At 36.5% G+C, this 23,966-nt stretch overlaps 1 non-coding gene across 1 annotated transcript; it reads right to left on the bottom strand.

Annotated features, from left to right (window-relative positions):
• Positions 1–8,539: 8,539 nt before the first annotated feature.
• LOC131410430 (small nucleolar RNA SNORD77) lies at positions 8,540–8,607 on the bottom strand. Its single transcript, XR_009221247.1, has one exon. It is a non-coding gene; the product is annotated as a small nucleolar RNA SNORD77 (small nucleolar RNA).
• Between the last annotated feature and the right edge of the window lie 15,359 nt (positions 8,608–23,966).

Below are 23,966 nucleotides of genomic sequence, written 5' to 3'. Positions count from 1 at the left end.
AAATCAAATGGGACTTGATAAAGCCATTTGACAAAGAGAGAGATTAGCATTAAATCCAAGTATAAACAGCTTGGGCTAAGAGTAAGACTGAGTGTGGGGGCGGAAGGAAGCTGATTAGTAATTCAGATTTTATCTTGGCTGAAAAGAGATTGATAGCTAGAGTCCTGGCAATCTTCACCTTTTGTTGACCATCTGTACTGTGAGTTCCCCAGCAGAGAGCCAGTTCATTTGGAGACAGGAGAGCAGAAGGGCATAGCTTCTCATACGAGAAAGAAACCAAAAGCCATGCTAAACACCATCAATTAAAACGCATTAGTCCTGGAGGAGCTGCCCATTAGAGTGTTGAGTGTGCACAGATGCCGCGGTTGCAAGCATGACACCAATAATTAGGTATCACAAGTAGGAGGACTTCACATACTATTTAACAAAAACATTGCACAGTTTTTGCATAAACTTTTGCCATAACTTTAATTGCAGTGGGTTTCACCAATATTGGTCAAAAGAAATATTGCCATTTTATAACAGCCAGGACCGTTGCTTTCTAATTAGGTTTAAGACACGTAACAAAATAGATGAGATTACCAAATAGAAAGGGGGAAAAAGAGTACTATGCTATTATAAGTGCATTAGTTATGATAAATGTCTATACTTGAGTCAAGAAAAATTAAAGCCCAATTTATTCTTATACATTTTCATATTCTCTGTTATTGCTGACTGATGGCTTGTCTTTGAGTGCATCTGTAATGCTTTAAAATAAATAAAACAGAACTTGAATCTGCATCTCAATTGCTGCAGTATATTTTCAGTAGGACTGTAACTTGTATTAAAGGAATTTTCTTTCCTGTTAAGAAACTGTCTCTCCCTTTCTCATTCTTAGTCTCTCCCTCTCAATTTTTCTTTTTCTCCCTCTAATATAGTATTCTCTTCACAAAATCCAGAGGAAAAACAATAAAATGATTGTAACCGATACGACATCTATGAAATGTAGACTGGGCTACCCAGAATGGGATATTGTAAACAGGTCCCCTGTGGACTAGAGTCACTTTTCTAACTGAGAAACATCATACATGCAAAAGACTCTTTTCTTCCTTCTGTCTTGATGTCTCAGGGAAAAGGTAGAGTCCTCCCCCGATCCCTGAAACTAGGGCTCTCTAAATATAAATCTGACAGTCCCAAACACCAACAACACGTCACTGCACACCTCTCATGGGAATGGAGTGTGCAGCATGTAGATTTAATAGAAAAGGCAGATTAAACAAATCATTCGAGCATCCCTGATGTTTCATCCCTGCTCCCCACACGTCTTCTTTGTCAGAGCTCTGTGCATTACCCTCATTAGAACAATCTGTTCAAGCCCCTGTATCTCCCAGGAAGAGCATCACAGTAAGGAAATGGGAATCAATGGTGAAAGCTTCAAGAGGACAGTCAGGCAGTCCCCAGGACAGTGAGGAGGCAGGGAAAATAACAGCTTGTAAAGCTTGACAAGCTCGAGTCAGATGCTGCTTCAGGACTCCTATTGCTTGGCGTCTGCATCCTGAAATAAGAACATTGTTCTTAGGGGATGGCCACGGCCCTGCTGTCTTCATTTAGGATGCATAAAGCTGCCCAAGGTAGAGGTCCACAGTGATTTAGAGAGTACGTTTCATATAGAAATGAGAACCAGACCACTGGGAAGACTAAAAATAAAATAAAATAAAATACCTCAGACTCTGCAGGTGTATGTGCATATAGATGTGTGTGTGTCTATGTCTGTGTATTGGGACCCATTGATGAGATGTGTGTAATCAATAATCTAGCAGCCTTGCATAGAGCTATTTAGCTACTAGTCCAGGAAAAGAAAAAGAAAGTGGGATATATAGTCAAGAGATAAATATGGTTGATCATTTTATTTTTGTTATCTATTGTGTTCCTAAATATAATAACATGGTTTACTTAAAATAGTACTTTAAAAGTCTTTGTTGGGGCTGGCCTGGTGACACAGATGGTTAAGTGCACGCATTCCACTGTGGCAGCCTGGAGTTCGCCAGTTCGGGCCTGGGGCATGCACCGACACACTGCTTGGCTAGCCATACTGTGGCGGTGTCCCATATAAAGTGGAGTAAGATGGGCATGGATGTTAGCCCAAGGCCAGTCTTCCTCAGCAAAAAAAAAAAAAAAAGAGAGAGAGAGAAGGATTGGCAGAGGTTAGCACAGGGCTAATCTCCTCACACACACACAAAAAAAGTCTTTGTCTTTTGAGTCCGTTTTCAGAAATTAAGGTATCAAGAAACTAAGATATTAAGCTTTATAACTTTTCTAATATATATAATATATAGCATTGTGTATAGTATATACATATAATCTTCAAAAGTTCTCTAAATGTATTCTACTAATTAGATGTCCTATAAAAAGATCACAGATGATGTTTCAAGGTTTCTTATAGCAATTTATGAATACAGAACAGAAGTTGAAGTGGCAACCTAATTGCTTTAAATACAAACATCATATTATTTCATTGGCTTAGTATTTGCATAAAATGATTAGTCCTCTCACCAGTTGAAAGAAGCTATCAGCACTAAAGAAACAATTAAAAGTATTTCTGATCCTATGAGGCACAGGCTGGTAAAACTACTCCCTCTTGGGAGGAAAGTGCTTGTCCATATGAGGTAAATTATCTCTCCAAGGGAGCCAAATGATGATAATGATTTTCAGAGGCCAAGTAATAATTCAGCGACGAGTAAAATTTTTCCATGGCAAGTATGAGTTTAGAGTATTTATAGATTCCCTCGAGCCTTTCACATTAGAAATATAGCAAATGGCCCAATAATTTGATATTGCTAAACCTAAATGCATTTACCCAACATGTAGCCGGTTATTAGAGATCATAGCAATATTTATGACATGAGTTTGCTGGCTCTGTAGGTGTGCACCACACAGAGGCTTGATGACATCATTTAAAACTTTAAAACATAATATATTAGTATATGAACTACTCAATATTACACACACACATACACACACACTCTCTTTCTCCGATAATTGAGTAATTACACACGTCACACACATCTATTCCTTCTTAAGGGCACAGCTAAAAAAGTCTACCATCATTCAGTTAGAAATGTTGCCACTTGTCATAAAATATTTTCTTTTGTTTTCTATCATGGAGCTAACTACAGTGGATGCTGAGGTGATAATAGAAGTATATTTGTTTCCAGTGTTTTCTCCAGCTTCTTTCTCAGGGGTATTTATTGTTGAATTAATCTCATTTGCAGGCCTTCCAAATAAATTTACAGATCTCTATAGGGTTGATGAGCATTTATGACTACGGGCAGTGGGTACTTAAATGGCAGCCAGCAGTGAGTTTCTCTGCCAGGATATTTAGTTCTGGTGCAGTCAGTGAAAAAGAAAACATAGCTGAGTCTTCAATAAAACTTAAGACACAGTCTTCCTTCAAAATTACACTTTGATTGAAGAGCAAAGGTTCAAAGCCAAAACAGCTAAATATATAGGAGAGAAAATAGTCCATGTTCTCAAGTAATGAAAAATATATCAATTTATCACACACTGTATATTCTTCTAGTTTGACTTCCATTTTTTATAAAAGCAGAAAGAAATTGTAGATATCTTTCAAGGCAACTTGAGAAACTATTGCAAACTCATCTCAGGCTCTGGTCCTGCATGTAAAATGGAAGAGGAAAAAAGAGAACTGGATTTAAATAAGTAGTAACCATCAAAAGTGTTAATTTTTATATTAAAATTATAGAAATGATGTAATATCATTATGAATTACTGTACAGTCTTTATTACTAATTAATTTCTTTCTTTCTAATTAATTTATTCTTTATTATTTACTTTTGCGGGTCTTTTGTATGAAGGGATGAAAACCTAGAAAAGTTATCTTTTCTACTGGCCATACATTTAAAATTATATAGCAGAAACTTAAATAAATTCCAGAATATTGAAAAGATTCTGAAATTTCGCTTTAAAGGTTCTCAGCGGAACCTGCTGTAATACCCTCTTTACTTTCTTTTTGATTTACTCTGTTATGCTTCAGCTAATTTGGGGAATACGAACTCACCATCACCTTCATCTTATTTTCTCATTCTCTCCAAATAGCATTCTCTCATGATTCAAAAAAATCCCTTAAATAGATTATTTGCTCTAATAATTCAAGATGCTCTTGAAATAACCTCTTTCTTGATAAAATGACACAGATGATCATCCAGAAGAATAAGCTTGTAGGAATCACCAGGAAAATTCTGTAAGAGTAATGAAGATGGAATGATATTACCAAATATTTAAAAAGTACTATAGAGCTATGATAATTGAAAGAGCTTGGTCTTGGTACCGTGACACATGTAAATATAAAATTAATACAGGACAGTTGAGGCATTTAAATTTAACAGAGACAGCAGTAGCAACTCAATAAATGATGTAGAGATAGTTGGATAGCCATTTAGAACAACAATTAGGCCAGTTCCCTCACCTCACTTTGCATGGGTTTATAAAAATATGTGTGATTCAATGATGTAGATGTAAAATAAAGGCAAAAAATAGCCCATAAAATTAGTAGAGGAAAACATGAAAGATGTCTAATATACATTATAAAGTGGAAAAAAAGCACAAGATGCAGAACATATGTAAGAATGTACTTTGTATGTGTTTGTACACACATTAGATGTTTCTGAAAAGACCCAAGACGCTGTTGACATGAATGGCAACACTGCCTCCAGCCCCCAAAGTAGAAGAAATAGGATTAGAGAAATGACTTGCTTTTCTCAATACACTGATTTGAAATTATTGAAATTCTACCCTAATGTGTAGATTTTTATGATAAAACTTCCACACTAGTTAATTAAGCAAGAAAATTTATTTTATTTCAAGATTTTCCTCGCGCCATTTTCCTTTCTCGTGTAACTTGTTCTATTCAGTAGGTAATCATAACAACACTAATATTCTTACTGCCTTTATATGTACTGTAGAATACTTTTTGTTAGTTCAGTATATTCCTTGAAAACATATACCAACTTTAGAGCAAATTCTGCCAAATTTTAAACACCTTGATAATGAACTTTGGTTTTTGAACATGTAAAGTATAGAAACTAAACTGCATCATTTTTCTTTAGACTTTCAAAAACGTTTACCCTATCAGGTTTGTCATTGAAGACTTCCTTATGTCTCCTCAAGGGCACAGGTCATTTCACCGAAACCAAGCATGTACATGATCTTAACTTCATTGTTATGACATCTTCATATAGAAGGAGTTAAAGGAGAACCAAGAATTCTTGACATAAGACCCTTCTTTCCCAGCTCCAGTTGCTCACTGACAGTTGCGAAATGAGGTTGTTAGCTATCTCCTTCTTCATTACCGAGTAATCTCATCACCATCATCTGCCATGAAACTCACTAGGCCCATTAATGTGTTTTTTCCAACACCGCCATCCAATTCTCCAATTCTTAGCAAACACTGGGTAGGGGTCCTACAGTAACTCAATTCTGACGCTATCTACCTGGAGATAGCATCAGATCCCACAGATTAAGGGCTCAGTCTCACAAGTCTGCACCCCCTCCAACTTCAGAGGCCAATCACAAGTCTAGGTTGTCATTTGTGCTTCTGACCCACCAGCTATAGATTGGAGGTTCCCACGATCCTCTCCTTGGTTTAATTAATTTGATAGAGCAGGTCACTGAATTCAGAGAAACATCTACTTATATTTGTCAATTTATTATAAAGAATATTATAAAGGATACAGATGAAGAGCCAGATGAAGAGGTATATAAAGTTAGGTATGGAAGAGTCCTTAGCACAGGAGCTTCTGTCCCCATCGAACTGGGGCGTGGGGTGCGCCACCCTCCCAGCGTGTGGATGCATTCACCACCTGGAAGTTTACCAAATCTCATTGTTCAAGAGTTTTTATATAGCTTATTCTGCAACCTCCTTCCCTTTCCAGGCATTAGGTGGAGTTGAAAGTTTCAACCCTCTAATCGCTTTATCTTTCTGGTGACCGGACCCAGCCTGAGTCCATCTAGGGACACCACCCTAAGTCAGCTCATTAGCACAAGCTCAAAAGGGGCTCCTTATGAATAATAAAAGACACTCCTATTACTCAGGAAATTCCAAGGATTTGAGGAGCTTTGTATGGGAACCTGGGACAAAGACCAAATATATTTCTTATTTTACCACACCCATTTTCCAGGATTTTTAAATTGATTACCAAAATTAGTCCTAAACTCTCAGTTACTCATATCCATTTCTCCTATTCTGTCCTCCTCTCTCAGCCCTCTTCATCGCCTTAGACCTTTCCACTGTGCCCTCTTGAATGCAGAGTTCATTATATATCCTCTTTGTGCCCTACGTTCTTAACCTCTTCTCCAGAAGTTCCTTTGCCGTATTGCTTAAATTGAAACTTGGTTGTTCTCTGAGGACTCTATTTCTCCTGTGCCTTTCTCAACTAGAGAAAGTTCTCTCTTTGTACTACTGGATTTAGCAGTGGTGTAAATGTCTCCATTACTTCTCATAGCCTCGTCCAGATCCTCTCTCCCTCTCTTCCCTAAAGCTCCCAAGCTTTGAATTGCATATCATTAGACAATAAGGCCAATATCCCATCCTTGTAATAGACCCCAAGTTTTGCCACCATCAGTTTTCAAGTACTTCAGTTTTTGGCTCACTCTCTTTAACACTACTCCTGACAATTCTTTGTCATTTCAACCATCACACAAACAATGCCACCTTCACTCTGTAAGAGATTTTCAGGTGGTTGAACTATCCTAGAATGACTCTGTCCTGCACACAGTCAGGCTGCTCGTTTCCATGGTTGTACCTAGATTGTATCATTACTAATAACTGTAACTCTTTCTTAATCTCAATTTTATTGATCTTATTCTAAGAATCACAGCTTTTTTCTTTTTCCAGCTCACTTTCTCTTATCTTCCACCTCCAACAATCTTTGTCCACTCTTGCCTTGCCATAGTCAAACTCCAACCTGGGTTAAATCCAAATCTCTGTTAACTCCAAGCTTGTATCCAGGCAGCTGAATGTGGCTGGAGAAAAAATACATAATCATGCTTACTGTTCTCACATTAAATTCATGATTACTAATCTCAAATGTCCTTAACCCTGCTAGACAAAAACAATATATCTCCCTACTCCATGTAGGCTTTCACTATCCTAGAAAACTACTTCACATCTTCTCCTTTCTTCTCCAAACTCCATCTCTCTACTACCTTTCTTATGCTCAGCTAATGAGTCTGCCTATTTCATTGAGAAAATAAAGGAATCAGAAGAAAACTTCCACAGACTTCCTCCCTCCCCAACATCTAATCATCTGCCACTGTCTTACTCTGCCTTCCTTCTAGTTTCTATAGATGAATGAAGAGCCTTGTACTAGATCCCAACTCTTCTCACATACTTAAGAACATAGCTCCTTCAATCTTCTTCTCTATTATATCAATGTTTACTCCCTCTTTTTCAAGATAATCCCATTTAACCAAAACAGGATATTCTTCCTCCTAATTTAAACAATAAAAATGACAACACAAAAGACCCTGCTTTTATGCCATTACCCACCACCTCCAGCCACTGCCCTACTCCTCTTCCTGTAAAACTTCTCAAAAAAGTTGGCTGTCTCTAATTCCTCTCATTATATTTCACATTCTTTTGTAAATTCAATTCAAGAAGGATTTCCTCAAGACATCTCCATAAAAATTGATTTTATCAAGGTCATCAATTAAATCCATTCTTCATCTTCTTGACCTCTCAGCAGCATTTGACAAAACAGATCATCCATTCCTTTTGAAACTTTTTATTCATGTGGCTTTCCTCTTGTTATTTTGTCTCCTTCTTCTAACCCTCTTCACCTCCTGAGAAGAGATTCTCACATATTGAGGTATATGTGGTAACTATTTGGGTTCAAAACTGATTTGACTTGAACTAAAAAGCCTGACTTATGGTCTATCAAACATACATTGTACATCTGCTTAACCATGAAAGTAAAGAATGCACTCTCTTAAGATAGGAATGCATCCTTCCGCTCATAAAGGCTATTGGTAATACCCTATTGGTAACGCCCAGATTAGTCCCTTTCCTGCAATCAGGGTCATGTTGACCTGCTAATTTGCAACTGAATACCTCTTTGAAATTTTGATGAAAACGTATCCTGCGTGTGTTTAATGTATGTTCTTTGTTCTAAAAAGATATAAGACTGTACTGAAAACCATGCTTCTCCAGAAAGCTTTCTAACGGCTTCCCAGGTTATAATCCTCACTCTGGCTCAAGTAAACTCACCATATTTCTCTTATCTATAGAATGGTTATTGGTTATTTTGCATCGACACTCCTTGAACCTTTCCACTGTGTCCTCAGAAATGCAGAGTTCATTGTACTCTCTTTTTGGTTTCCTGGTTCATTGGCTCCTCCTCCTAATCCCTTTTGCAAGTTTCTCTTCAGATCCCCAAACTTTTAATGTCAGAATGTCCAAGGCTCTCTCCTTGAACCTTTTTTTCTCTATTGACACTCCCCTTTGATGATCTCATTCAGTCTCATGATTCTTTTTTTTTTTCCCAGATACATCAGACAAATGGTTTATCTCTTCATGATTCAATCTGCTGAACTATGCAACCATCATAGTACAGTCTCATGATTTTAAATAACATCTATATATTGATAACTCATAAACATATATTTCTAGTCTGGACCTTGCCCTGAATTTCTGAAACAGATTTGCCTACACAAATCTCCCATTTAGATGGCTTATAAGATATTTGAAAATTGTCCTGTCCAAAGTTAAGTCTTGATACTCCTCCCACCATAAAACTAGCATTCTCCATCTCAGTTGATGGCAATTCCATCTTTTCAATGAACAAGCCAAAGTCCATGGAATTATTCTTGATCCTTTTCAAGTCATCAATGCAGCTATGCTAGTCCAAGGAGCATAATCTCCTGCCTGAATTATCACCAAGACTCCTCTCTGATCTCTGTACTTTCTTCTCCATCCCTCTTATACTGTACTTTCAACGTGGTAATTGGAGTGATCCTATTAAAATATATGTTAGATTTCAGTTTTCTTTTTAAAACCTCGAATGGTTCCCTAATTCTATTGGACTTCAAGCCTAAGTCTTTACCATGGCTTGTAAAACCCCTCCCACTCTGGGTACCACTCTAACCCCTTCTCCTACTATACTTCCTGTTGCCTACTCGGCTCCACTGGCCTCCTTGTCTTGTCAGATCTGCTCCTATCTCAGGAACTTTTTCTTGCTGCTTTTTCTGCCAGGAAATTTATTCTTCTGGATATTCACATGGCTCATTTGATAGTCTCCTTTAATTCTTTGCTGCAGTATCACCTTCTTTCAGTGAGGCCTCCTCTGACAAATCTATCTAAAATTTCAACACATCACCCAGCTGACAGCTCTTATTTCAGTCCACTGTTGTTTTTTCCCTTCAAATCACCTTATCTCACACATAATACATTTATTTATTTTTGCAGTGTCGGTTCCACCTCCCATACTATAAAGTAAAATGTGTGAAAGTAGAATAATTTTTCACCTCTGCACTTCTCGTTGACCAGGTGAAGGTCACTTTTTCTATCAGTATATTACTTTTTGTTGCTCACTATGTAAGGAAGCAAATCTCTAACAGTGGACTTTTAGGCAGTGGGGACACAAATTTGAGGGGAGTTGGACCAGGTTAGTGTTATACCAAACTCTACATTAATTTGTGACTATAGTTATGTTCCAGGCATGGAGTTAGATGAGGTGTCTTAATCCTTTCTTCTCTAGAACACATGAGCTGTCACATTAGAAGAAAATAATTGTAATTTTATAAATTTGACGCTAAGCTCCCTAAGGTGTAAGAATGAATCTTCATCAATTTAATTGTAAACTATCTAACATATCTAATCACTCACTTAACAGCTTTTATGTATCCCTTTTGATTATACTGATGCCCAAAGATGCTGAGAATATGCCTCTGAAAGTCCATTAGGTCAATTAAAAAAAGGAACAAAGGGGTCTGTTAGGGAAGAGGGAGAATCCCCCTCTACACTTTCCCTTAAGTTCTTATGGCTGGCCAAATAATTAAAAGACACACTAGCAGGAGAAAATAATACCAAGTTTAATAACACATGCACGTGAGAAACCAGGGAAATTGAGTTTCTCAACAAAATGGCAAAGGTTTTCACCTTAAATAGCATATTCATGTAGACAAAGGAGGATGTTGGGGGTTGGGGAGGAGACAGCTATGGGAGATTACCAGAAAGCACAGCAATCAAGAGTGTGTAGATTTAAGTCCTCTCCTTCTGTCCTGATAGAGTTTCCAGAGATAAGGTCATCCCTCCCTCTTCCCAGTACACAGAGGAGATACCTTTACAAACGTAAATGTTTGGTAAACAGATCTTTGATAAGAATGGGCTTAGTGAGGACCCTGCCAGTCTGTCCATGCCCAGAGTTAAATTCTTTTAGGCAGTTAGTGGGGGAGGTCAAATGTCTGTCAGAGAAAATAATCAAGGTAAAGAAATGTATTTTGAGGTGGCCAAATTTTGATTTCCCACTGGTCCAATATATAAAATTATGCCACCTCAAATATGCAATGTCCTAAAGATTATTTTAATTATTTAAAATTATTTTTCAACAGTTAATTTTTAAAAATTATTTGTGCTTTTTAAGCAAACTCTTACATGTTATTCATTAGACTACCTCACATGACAATTCATTCATTAAGAAGAGTCAACTGTTCAGAGTTTGCAACTCATATGTTATTTAATTATCCTCTCTTTAATTAATTTTGGTTTTATTAATCTCTTGTTCTTTCAAATGAATGTTTGAAATCCCATTTAAAGTAAATTTTCAAGTGATAATGTATTTGTCAAATAATCTCAAGCAATTTGTAAAATTTATATACAGATGACCCTTTTATATATCCATAGAAGTTTAATAATCCTATAAACGTAATAGCTGAGTTTAGACAATGTGAGAAAATTGGACTTGGTTGGCTATTTTTAGCCAACACAATGACTTAATTAAATCACGGTATAGTCAATGCAATTGACTGACTTGCTTTAGAACATAAATGGTTGAAAATAATGAACAGACAGGCTGGGGCCAAAATAAATATAGGGATGTACATGTTTACATGTCTGCCTGTATGCCTGTGTGTCTGCATGCATGTGTATAGCCTGCATAGACACAATTGTGCAAAGACTTATATGAAAAGATAGACGTATCTTTATTGATTTATCTTAAAATTCCACCCTATGATTAGTCATATATTCTGTCAGTGATTCATGATATGATAAATGATTGATATTTATTCCCACGGCTGTTTTTTAGAAATGTTACACCTTAATATAAAGTGGATTATCACCTATTAGATGTGGTTTGAATTTCACCTCCCCTGTTCCTGGCTGAAAAACGCTACTTAAAATCCCACTATCAGTGATTCATTATTTGAGTTAACACTTTTCCTTTGTTAAAATAAGAACACCCGTTGTGGAAGAGAAACATATTACGTAGTATTCAGCTATTAATAAAGTGAATAAAAATAGCTTGTATTTCTGTATAATATCTCAATTGAGCAAAGGTTACTTTATCAATATTCTGAGCTTATGGTAAGTAGTAATGGAAAGCAGTATTTGTAGTTTTTGTAAGAGAGAGGCTAGAAAGTCACAGAACTGGATCATTCTCTATGGAAAATCGATGTGGATGGGCCATGGCAGTAAGAGAGTGAGAGTGCCCAGTGGCATGTGTAAGGGGACGAAGGATCAGGGATGGTGGGTGGCAGTCAGATGTACAGTACAGACAGCTAGAAAGGCAAGTTATAAAGGTGGAGGAGAGGATGCCAAAAGCCACTGTAGCATATTTAATTATTTAATCCAGGGCTATCTCTGCACGACTGCTTACCATGACACTTATGGAAGTAATAAACAAAATTATTAATATTATTTATGTTCTGCTACTCTCCCTGAGAAATTGGTAGATTTGCAAATGTCTTCTAGCAGGAAAACATAACCATTAGAAAAGCTAATTAAAATCTGGGATTTTTATTTGGCTTGAAACCTTCACAGGTGTCAATCTTTCTTAATTAAGAATACAGTGAAAAAACATCCATATTAGTCTAAGCCATTTTGTGCACTGTGAAATTGCTTTTTCTTCTCGAGAAAATGTGAAGTCATTTCTTTTTCTTAACACACATCCCAGACATTTTAAATAGATATTTCCTCCAAGAGCTGCAAAATCCACAAAGGATTTCCTTGAAGTATTTTCACTTTTGTAAACAGCAAACAAACAAAAAGGCAAATCTATATATGTGTGTCTAAGTGTGTGTGAGAGGAAAAGGTAAATATATATATAAATATAAATTTAATATACATGTATATATAAATAGGAATTGAACCTATATAAATATATTTAATATATGCACATTATATGTATATTAATTTTCCATTGAAATATTACTTATTATTGCTGTTTTCCAAGGAGCTCAGATTACTTCATGCACATCTAATCAATCCTCAGTATTTCTTCAAAGTAAGTAATAAACCACCAGTAGTTCCCTTATTTTATGTTAAGGAAAAAGAGAATCAAATATATAAGAACAGAATAAGCTCTTTTTTGGTCGTTCAAAAAAGGTACATTTTTATACTGCAAACATACAAAGTTCACAAAATATAGTGTGATTGATAGAAATATTTGTTACATGTGTGTGGCTATGTGTATATACAGTTTGATCGACTTTTAGTACTCAAAGGCGTCCACATTGTCAAATATAGATTGTTGTGGCTCTTTCAAATTATTGACCATCAGACATAAAACACTTATTTCAGTGTACCACTTTTATTTTCTATTATTTATGTAACTATCTCTTGGAATTTTCTTCAGAGCCAGAATCATGGTCTTTGCTTTTCATCAATTGCTCTGTATCAAAGGGAAAAAGTCATATTGACTAGTGAGGAATTCTCGTGGGCAAGGAGAGTTATAGCGTTTATCTGGAGGCTTGCAAAAGTGGTTTGTAATCCAGTAAGATCATGGTTGTGGGCAGAAGCCAGTCATTGGTTTAGAATTAAAGACAGTGTCATCAGAAAAGACAGCCTTAGGCCAGGATTCTAACAGAAACAAGGAGAACTCCTCATGAATCTAGTCTTCTCCTACAGCCTGCACCAACAATTGCTCACTGCTCCCTAGTGGGTTTTACCTGGAAATGTGGCATTCTAAGACTTTACAATCCCATTAGAGAGAAGAAAACCGCAATCTGGGGTAGGTTAGTGAAAAGCACATAAATTTTGTAACCACAAACAGAAATCCGAATTCTTTTCACATTACCTGCCAGTGGAGAAATATTATGTAAATTATTTGGACCATAGTATTCTTGCCTACAAAACTGGGATGGTAATATCTACTTCCTATGATCAGTATGCAAATTTGATACTATAATTCATATGAAACACTTAATACAGAACACATTCTGAATAGATGTTATTTTTCTCCCTGATTCCTCCAAAGAGTAGAAGGAAAACCAGTTTTTCATTGGATGAATTGGACACTGGAGTGTGGACAGGGATATATGATCAAGCTGCTGGCAGACGTTACATGAGAAATGTGATAAGTAAAATTATGAGACTGGGTAAGTCACTTCAACTCTCTCAGCCACAACTCTGGGGTTGCCCTGAAGATTTCTTCTACCACTAATCAGTGAGTCTAGAATTAGTGAAGATGGATTTGGGAAGGTGAATTTCAGAAGAGAAGAAGGAAATGACATTTGTTAAACTCCTACCAGGCAAAAAGCAAGGTGCTGGCTACTTTCCTCACAATAATCATTGATATATCTAATGACCATATATCAAATATACTCAATGACTTGAGAAGTCACATGTCTGGAAATTGTGGGAGCTGAGATTATAACTCGTGACTGTAAAGCCCACAATTTTCTATGAAGGTAGCTTTTCTTAGGGACACACAGCAGAGTCATCAGGGGAGTTTTTTTTTCCAATAAACATGTCAGTGCTCTACCCAAAATGCTTGATTGTTCACCTATAGATGTGAGGAGAATGATATAAAAATGTATTTTAAAGATGTTTTCTTTTGATTCTGACGCCTTATTATTTCTCCAAGGCAAGTAAACAAATATAAATAATGAAGCAAATTAGGAACACTGGGTAGTGATCCAGAAGGTCAGAAGGACAGATTTGACTTGGTCCTGAGTTGGTGGCTGGGAGGTAGCAGAGAATAGAGTGTTCTGATGACAGGCAAAATAAAAATATATTGATCAGAATATTCAAATATTTTATATGCATAATCATGAGCATCAGTCAGATATTCCCACATTGGTTATAAGGTCTAAAACCAACAGTTTAGAAGAAACTACACAACTCAAATTAGATTTTCATCACTGATGACTTTAGTTAAGCAGAATAAAATTGAAATTAAAAATAAATCTTTCTTTAAAATCTTTAGACAGACAGTAAATTTAGAGGGCTATACAACATTATAGCTATGATAATTTGATTTTTTATTTTACCTCTAAGTATGCAGAAACCCTGGATCAACTGACAACTGTTTATTCAATTAACAAAATTTAGGAGTTGGTCAGAAAGGTAAACATGAATTTGCCTCTGGATATCAACTAAAACTAGAGACCAAGAAGATGACAAATAAGTTTCATCCTACGTGCAATCTTGAATTAATTGTTAATGGCTCTGGAACATTCTATTAAAGATGGATTCTGGGACACCTTGGCCAAGCTGGAGTGCAGTGATTGACTAGTAATGTTGGTTACAGCTAGTGAATGGATGGTAGTTTTGTTTTGTTTAAAATCTGGCCTAAATCCTCGTGTTTTTATTAGAATGACTTACAAATTGCTTTTACATATATAAGTAAATTTTCCTATGTCAACCAATATAGTGATAGAACAGATAATATTCCTCGCCCCCTTGTTTGCCAGATGAGGAAAAGGTAGTTCATATGACTTTGCCAATATCACATGTAATAAGTGATGAAATCGAATAAAGACCTTGTTCAGGTCTGATGAAGTGTAATTAAGACAATAACAACAAACAACAACATCATATTGACACCAAGGGCAGAAGTGGATGAAGATGATGATGATGATGATTAACACCATTAACATTTACTGAGAAATTACTACCTGCCAGCTAAGATTTTGAAAGTTTAAGTTAGTTGCCTAAGGTTTACGTCATATTCAAATAGCGTGTTCAAATTTGAACAAGAGCCTGGCTCCAAGTCTCTTATTTATTTAGAATTCTGCTCAGATTAGAAAAATTCAGTGTTCAAAAGTTTAAGATATTATTTAGAGAAAATATTACAGAGATTTACGACGTGAGTTTAGCTTGGTTCTGGGATGTTGTAGCTTTGTGATTATGAGGAAGTTAGTCAACTTCTCAAGCCTTCTGACTCTTTATCTGTAAGAGGGGTACAATAATGTCCATCTTATGAGGCTGTTATAAAAATTGCATAAAATAAAGGTGTTAAAACATGTAGCACAATATCTGATATTTAATAAGCACTGATAAAAGTAATACATATATTAGCATAATTGTATAACAAATTAAGTATAACTTAATTGGCATACCCAAACTAGCTTAAATTATATTGTGTCAGGTAAAACTAGCAGTGACCACAATTTTCTTTACACACCCTTCTTTTTTTTTTTTAAACCCTTAATGGCTTTAACTTGCATATATAAAGGCTTTTAAAACAGCTCTTCAGTCTGCTGATCGCAGATTTCAACAAGACTGTTTTTTTAAGTGAACATCTTTGAAAATTTCTGAAAATTTTGATGGAAAGTTTAAATTACCTCAATGTCAGTTATTTAGTTTTGTTATAAAATAATAAACAACATTTGTTATCAACTTATGGTTGACATATTGATCCTGCCTATTGTTTTATACTTGGTTGATCAAATCATAACTTATTTTCAAAAAGCAGCCCTGGCTCATCTACTAATATATCTATTCTAAATTATAGTGCAGAGAAAAATTAAAACTATGCTATACCCTGTGGCATAGCAGTTAAGTTCTTGCATTTCACTTCAGCAGCCCAGGGTTTGCGAATTCGGATCCTGAGCGCGGACCTACCCACCGTTCATCAAGCCATGCTGAGGTGGTGTCCCATATAGAAGCACTAGAAGGACCTACAACTAGGATATAAAACTATGTACTGGGGCTTTGGGGAGAAAAAAGAAAAAGAGGAAGATTGGTAACAGATGTCAGCTCAGGGCCAGTCTTCCTCAAAAAAAAAAAAGAAAAAGAAAAAAAGGAAAGATATTATCATTAAAATTGACCCTTTCCCTGAAGATGTGGCATAGCTGGGTGTTCCCGGCATAGTGGGTTAAAGATTTCTTTGCTAGTACCTGCAATTTGCAAATTCTTGTGCCTGTTTCTGAATATTCCTTGGACTGATGTTTCTTTTGCTGTCTTTGCTAGAAATGGCACTCTATTTCTGCATGGTAACCGGTTTAGTTCTCTAAAACACTTGCTACTTATCAATAGCTGGATAACAAATTGATTCTCCACCTAAACCTAGGTAGTAAATGGGTGCCCTTCTGCAGCCCCTTTAATGAAAGATTTCCAATGAGCAATTAGTGACGTGATTTTCAAGAAGATAAGTGATTGTACTCTAGCAGATGGAGTTTACAATTTTTTCTATCCCACTTGTGACCGACTTGGCTGGATATCTTTGTTAGGACAACTCCTCAGTGTTTTTAATATGTTGTTATTAATGTCTTAAATATAGAATATTTTTGAGATTGCCAGTGAATTGGAAGAGCGAATGTTAGAACTGTGGTAATAACAAAGGGATCAACAACAAATGCTACCTATATAAACAACTTGCTCAACTTTGCTGTTTACTGATGTGTTTGGGTCTGTGATGTGTGTGTTGTAAAATCTAGAAGCGTGTGTGTGTGTGTGTGTGTGTGTGTGTGTGTGCTTGAACAATCCAAGAATAGTTAATATCATTTGGATATATTGAAGAATAACTATAATGACAGAAATGTGCAGAGTGGTAACCTTTTCTCAGTTCCCAAAAGTCCTCGCACATGTACAAAGGTTTAGCAAAAAATGGTGCAAATATATGATTACACCAAAACAGCAGGAAAAGAATGATAGGGAAATAAATTTTTCACATACTTGTTCTGGTCAGAGTTGTGTTATTAAGTAACTAGACAGGAGAAAGAATGAAAGTGTACAGAAATCAGCTACTATATATAAGAGAGTGGAGATACCTGCAAATCACGTCAATTCTGATACTATGTTACGTGACAGTGTTTTCCGAACTAAAACACAAATCTCATCAGCAGATTCAAATTCTTCCCGTAACCATTCTAGTTCCCCGGGGGCCTAGAGAACCTCTAACCATTCTTCCTCACTGAGCTTTGAGATTGGATTTTCCAAGATGTTCATGTTACTCCAATCAGAATTTCTGGTTCCGTATTCTACGCCAAGGCACTTTTTTCATGCACATGTTATTGTGCTCTTAATGTAAATACCTTAATAAATTATAAAATGAAAATTTGGTTGTTACAACTTTTAGTGAATTTTTCCCCTTTACAGCTGAGTAAACTGAGGTCCTAGACCTAGAATTTATTAAAAAATACTGAGTGAAATATGTTACAAAAAACCCCAGAACTATTAGAATAATCTAAATACCCTGAATTTCTAGATGGTTGATTTCCCTCTTTGAGCAAAACTACATCTCTGATTTTTGTTTTCTTTTTTGCATTTTAAGGCAGAAATTGCTACCCTGGTCAGATATAACACAAGTCTCACTTGCCTCATGATTTTATAAGATATTTGTGAAAAATTTCTGAAATTTGTGAAAAATTTATAAGCTATTTGTGATATAAAGTGAAAATTTCCCTGTTAATTGTTAACGGGAAAATCCTAAGAAAGACAAGGCAATTTAGTAACATTGTTACAATCAAACAAAAATTTGCCTCTGATTTAATACTTTTAAGCATTCAGTTGAATCTCCGTATATTACCTTCTAGCTACTATTTTATTTTATTTACTTAGAACTCAGTTGATTCCAGAAAGAGTTTTTAAACGGCATTCAGTCTCTGGTACCCTGAATCTTACACAGAAAATTAAAGAAACGTATGTCACTGTATCTTTTCTTAGATATCTGAAAAGAAAAGGGAAAATTAGAGGGATACTTCTACAATGCAAAACTTCTTTGTCTGTTTCTTTCTCTCTTGTGGCTGTAGATCTTATGCAGAGCCCTCAAGTCACAGAGTCACCCAAAAGAAATTGATTACTCTGAGGAAAAACAAAAATAATCTCTTCTGAATATGTTAGAAACCTGAAAAGCCTCCCAGACCCATAGGAACTATGATTTCTGAAGATAATGTAAGCATGACAATCACAGATAATGTAGAAATTATGTTACTAATTTTGGAGAATGGGCTTGAGATGATGATAAATATTGTAACTAAGATGATAACTTTAATTTTTTTAGGTAGACAATAAAACATATTGTTCAAAGCTGAGAAGTCAAATAATAAAGATACATTAAAGTATAACATGTAATATTGTTCATACTGGTTAGTTAACTAATGCTGCCTAAACAAATAAAGGATTAGGTATGTGATCTTCCCTACCTACACTAGACTTCAAGGCCCAGTAACTCGAAGCCCCAGTAGAGCTGTCTACTTTGTTCAGAAGTATAACCTCAGTGGCCAGCCCTGCCCCTAGGCATACATCTAGTTCTCAATAAATATTTGTTAAATGGATTAATCAATGCATTCCTTCACCCCCTTTCCCTCTTTGCTCTTTTTGGTTTATTTCCATACTACCTAGCTACCAGGAGACCATTTTTTAATCAGTCCAACATTCCGCCTCCTTGGTACCTTCTCTCTGACTGACATTGCCAAGGATTGCTGGAAATTGTACCACGAAGTGTGAAATGGGGTCAAAACCAACTCTTGGTCTTTAACCTCAACTGGAAAGCCATTGCAATGTCCCCAGTGAGCTTTGTTCCCATGGAGGCTATTTCAAATATTTGCTATTTTTCCCCCTAGCTCTTTAGATTCTCCAATAACCCTCATCCTTGAGAGACGACTTCTTCACCTTCTTCGTAGGACAAAATAGACATCAATATATGAGAACGCTTCAACATCTCTACTGCCACCATAAATACTTTTTGGCTTCCATCTCATCTGAATCCATTCTCTTGTGTTATGATTCCAAAACAAAATAAAACAAAATAAGCAAAGAAACATCAACCAAGCAATTTCTCCCTATACTATTTTTGTCCCCTGTCCAGCTAACAGTCTTTCACAGATAAGCTTCTTGAGATAATTGCTACATTTACTTGCTTCATTTATTTCTCATTTACTCCCTGGTCCTTCAAAAGAACTCTTCCTAGCTCTCCAATGAAGTTCAAGTCAAGCTGACTTTTCTGACTTTGTCTTGACATCTCTGCTGTCTTTGGTATCATTCACAGAGGATTTTTTTGTCTTGAGACATGTTTCATCTTTGATTTTGGTGACTAAATATATTATTGCTTGTCTTCCTACTTTCCCGATGTCCATGTTAGTCCTTTTTATGTATTGTTCCCCTTATGTTTGTACTCAGCCTTCTCTCGTCATTTGATATACTTTGTGTAGGCATTCTTATCCACAGTCATGTCTTCATCTACTACTTGTACATGGACCACCGCCAAGATCCATCTTGAGCTACAGGCAAACATCCTTTGCCCCCAAACAGGTTCACTCAGGTGTTCTATCAGCATCTTAGCTCAAAATATTAAAAAAAAAAAACTCATCTTCCCACTCTAAACCTACTTCTTTTCATATCTGGCTATTTTCAGTTGATAATAGTAGACAAATCAGAAACCAAGGGTGATCTTGAATCTTCCTTTTTCCTTATTTCCATTGTCCAGACAACAAATCATGTTGATTCTACCTACAAACTATCACTTGGGTTATGAATCTGTCTAGCTTCAATATCCTCACTGTTGCCACCTTAATTTAGGCCCTCATCCTGTCTTGTTTGGATTCCTGTAACAACCTCCTGGCTGGATTCCTTCCTTCTAGTTTTACTTTCCTCTAATCCATTATTTACACTGCTGCCAGAGTGAGATTTCTAAAACGCAAATCTAATCATGTATTTTCCTTGCTTGGAAATCTTATAATGACTCCCATAGCTGTCATGATAAAGTCCAAACTCCTTAGCACGGCATATGAGATATTTTATGACCTGGCATCTGCTTACTTCTCCGGTTGCACTTCTTTTCTCCCCCTGACTTCCTTATATGGAACAAAAGACCATTCACAAAAAGGGTCCTGCCTGCTCTAGCCTTTGCATGCGTATGACTTGCCATTTCCTCACCTGTCCATTTCGGAGGTAACTCACTCATCTTTCAGAACCCATTTCAGGAGGTACCTCATCCAAGGAGGCAAGGTGTCTTGACTCTAGTCCAGTTTGGAATTCTCTCTCTCTGTCCTTTCATTGTATAATGCCTGGAATGGTGTTATATCACTTCATATTTCTGGTATTTATTTTCCCACTTGAACACAAGATATAGAGAGTATATATTGTAGCTTATTTTTCTCTCACATTCAATAAATGTTTAGTAGAGAAATGAAAGAATGGAAAACTAAGGATAGGCATGGTAGCTGTATTTACACATTTGTTAGGGAGCTACGGGAGGCATTTTAAGTCACAGTTACCATCTGTGGAACCTTAGATAGTTACACAACCTCCTGAAGTTACACTTATTTCATAGAGGTAACCCATAGTTCCTTACATATAGTGGGAGACAAAATGAGTAATTCAGAGAAAGCACTTATTGTAGTTCTTTAAAAAATGTTAACTCTTATCATCCTCACTGTCAAGTGGTGACATGGATAGGGATGTTTGACCACAGAGAAGTAGGATTAATGATCGCTATGTACAAGGAGACATATTTTTTTCTGATATGAAGAAAAACTTTGTAAACATTTTTAACGTCCTACAGTCAAACAGATGTCTTGGGAAGAAGTACAAATATACAGTAAGGAAGAGACACAGCTTAGTACCACAGTGTGTTAAAAATAAGACAAAGATTTCAGTTGACAGAGAATTTAATGTAATTCAAAATGTGCTATGGTTATTAGAATAGCAATCTGAATTATGACTTAAAGGGAATATAACATCTAGAAAGAGCAACGGTAGTTCAATTTATACCATGCTTGTTAAATTATACCTAGAGTTCCCAGTCAGCTCTGAATATTGTTTAAATTAGAGGAGAGGAAAAACATGAGGATGGCGACAATTATAAAAACCAGTGAGGGCTGGTCCGGTGGCTTAGCGGTTAAGTGCGCGCGCTCTGCTACTGGCGGCCTGGGTTCGGATCCCGGGTGCTATCTACTATCTACTGGGGCTTTGGGGAAGAAAAAAAGGAGGAGGATTGGGAATAGATGTTAGCTCAGAGCCAGTCTTCCTCAGCAAAAAGAGGAGGATTGGCACAGATGTTAGCTCAGGGCTGATCTCCCTCCCAAAAAAAAAAAAAAACAACAACAGTGAAATGAAGAATGGTAAAGGGTAACTGGGAGAGTTAGTGTGGACGGAGGAAGACTACAGGTGAAGATTATAATTGTTTTCAAACAATGTAGTGTGGTATGTGGCCTTAGAGGATGGCCTTTCGCTTCCGGCTTCCTGATTTATAAACAACATGAACTTAAAGAGATATTTAACATTTCTGAATTTCAGTTTCCTCATTTGTAAAAGCGGGAAATAATAACTATCTCTAGAGTTGTTAGGAAGATGGAATTAGATAATTTTATATAAAGTTATTAGCTTGGTGACTGGCATTTAAGGGATGAGTAAAGAATAAAAATTATTTTTAACAAGAAATTTTAAGCATTCTCTCCATTACACTCTAAAGTCACAATCAAAAGAGATACCAGCTTAATATATGGTTGCATTTTTTCTTTTTTTTTTTTTTGCTGAGGCAGATTCACCCTAAGCTAACATCTATGCCAATCTTCCTCTGTTTTGCATGTGGCTTGCCGCTACTGCTTGGCCACTGATGAGTGGTGTAGGTCCATGCCTGAGAACCGAACCTGGGCCGCTGAAGCAGAGTGCGCAGAACTTAACCACTAGGCCACAAGGCTGGCCCCTATATGATTGCATTATCCAATTCCTAGAGATGATGGAAATGTATGAGTTTCCTATTATTGGAACTCAAAAATTACTTCTTCAAGGAAGTCTTCTTTAAAATATCAGTCACTTGTACTTTTCCTTTATGGCATATTAACTCAGATGTAGTTTCATATTTGTAAAGTGTGTCTCTGTGTTTAAGTATAATATTCTATGAAGGAAAGGATCATTCCTATTTTGTTTTCCTATTGTATTTCCAGAATCTAACACTTGAATGTTTGAAACAGAGTAACTCTTAAGTACTATTTACTGCAGCAGTGAATGAAGAGTCCATGAAGAAATTAATGTAGTCACATTCAAATAATATTTCTTGAATTAACGAATGACTGAAGGTCAGCATCAAAGCTATTGTAGAGAAGGTTTAAAAATTTGCGAGTGGTTAGACAAATTACTTACTCAATTCTTTCTAATACCAAGATTCATTTAACCTTGAGTGAAGTCCTATCCTTAGAAATTTCCAATAAGGCTTGCTGCACATCCATCAGAAATCATTTATAAAAAAATCCTTCACTGCTCAAAAGGTTAGATTAGGTGGTCTTTAAGCCCCCTTCCAACACCAAAATCCAGGGAATTATTTCATGGTTACGTTTAGCCATGAGTTGAGAAAAGACTCCATACAAAATGCAAGAGTAGCTACCATCAGAGAGTACACATGTTCACAGGTTTAAATTAGGATCCAGAATTAGTGTGCTGTCTCTTTCTCAGATGACTTGATTATTTTTAGTTCTTAGATATAATTATTGGAATAGTCTTTGATTTATACAGAATGGCTTCTAAGTAAGTTAACCACCTATGTAAGTTACCATTTCACAAATGATAAATCAAATCTACCAAAAACGTCGCATCGAGTCAGAAATAGGAGACAGTAGAAGCTGGTTGCTGTTCTCCTTGCAGCTACTTCTTCTATCTCCTCTCTCATCTAGGGAGTGGGTAATATTGTTTCACAAGCTCAGTATCACTGTCGAACTCCTTGAGCTGCACTACAATTCTGGAATTATCCCAGGAGGGGGGACATTTAAGTAGATAACACTTGTTCCCAACATCTTGGATCTCCACCCCCTCAATCCCCTCAGGACACTGGCGTTTCTAAATAAATCGCTTCATGCAATCGAGATAAAATCACACGTGCTGATTCATTAGCTAGAGGTGTACCTCTAGGCTCAAATCTGTGCTGTCGGTAAGCAAAGAAAGAGGCAGTACATGCTAATTAGGTGGAAGGCAACAATTTGGCTGCCACAGAACCATTACATGTATGATTGCAGAGATATCCTGGGAAATCCAAGGTCAGAGATACACCTCATACTCATGAGTTAGACTGTGCACAATTTCTCACGCTAGGCACTATTGGCATTTGGGGCTTGATAATTCATTTTTGTGAGTGACTGCTCTGTGCATTGTAGGATATTTAGCAGCATCCCTGGCCTCTACTCATCAGATGCCAGTAACACCTTCCCTTCAGTTATGACAATCAAAACTGTCTCCAGGCCTTGTCAAACGTTCCCCAGGGGGCAAAATCACTCCCAGTTGAGAATCACTGATTTGGAGTGACAGAAGAAATCCCTGGGGACTTGGGTAGTTTTCTAATATTAAAGCCACAAGAACATTAAGCAGGGTCTCAGAGATAGGCAAGAAAAGGGTCCTAAGTCTAGTTTCCCACTCTGAACTCAAGTAGTTTGGAGTAATTACATTTAACATCTGAAGAGTATCAAACCTGTGGAATCAGATGCAAAGATTAAATTTTAAAGAAATATGATGAGATTTCATAATGATTATCTCTTCTGACACCATCCCCCCCACCAAAGGCAAAATAAGCATTGTTTCTATTTAAATATTGTATACT

Source organism: Diceros bicornis, chromosome 9 (assembly GCF_020826845.1).
Source record: "Diceros bicornis minor isolate mBicDic1 chromosome 9, mDicBic1.mat.cur, whole genome shotgun sequence".
In the NCBI taxonomy this organism is placed as follows: domain Eukaryota; kingdom Metazoa; phylum Chordata; class Mammalia; order Perissodactyla; family Rhinocerotidae; genus Diceros; species Diceros bicornis.
The sequence above is the reverse complement of the archived record's forward strand: the minus strand, read 5'-3'. Positions and strand labels throughout refer to the sequence as shown.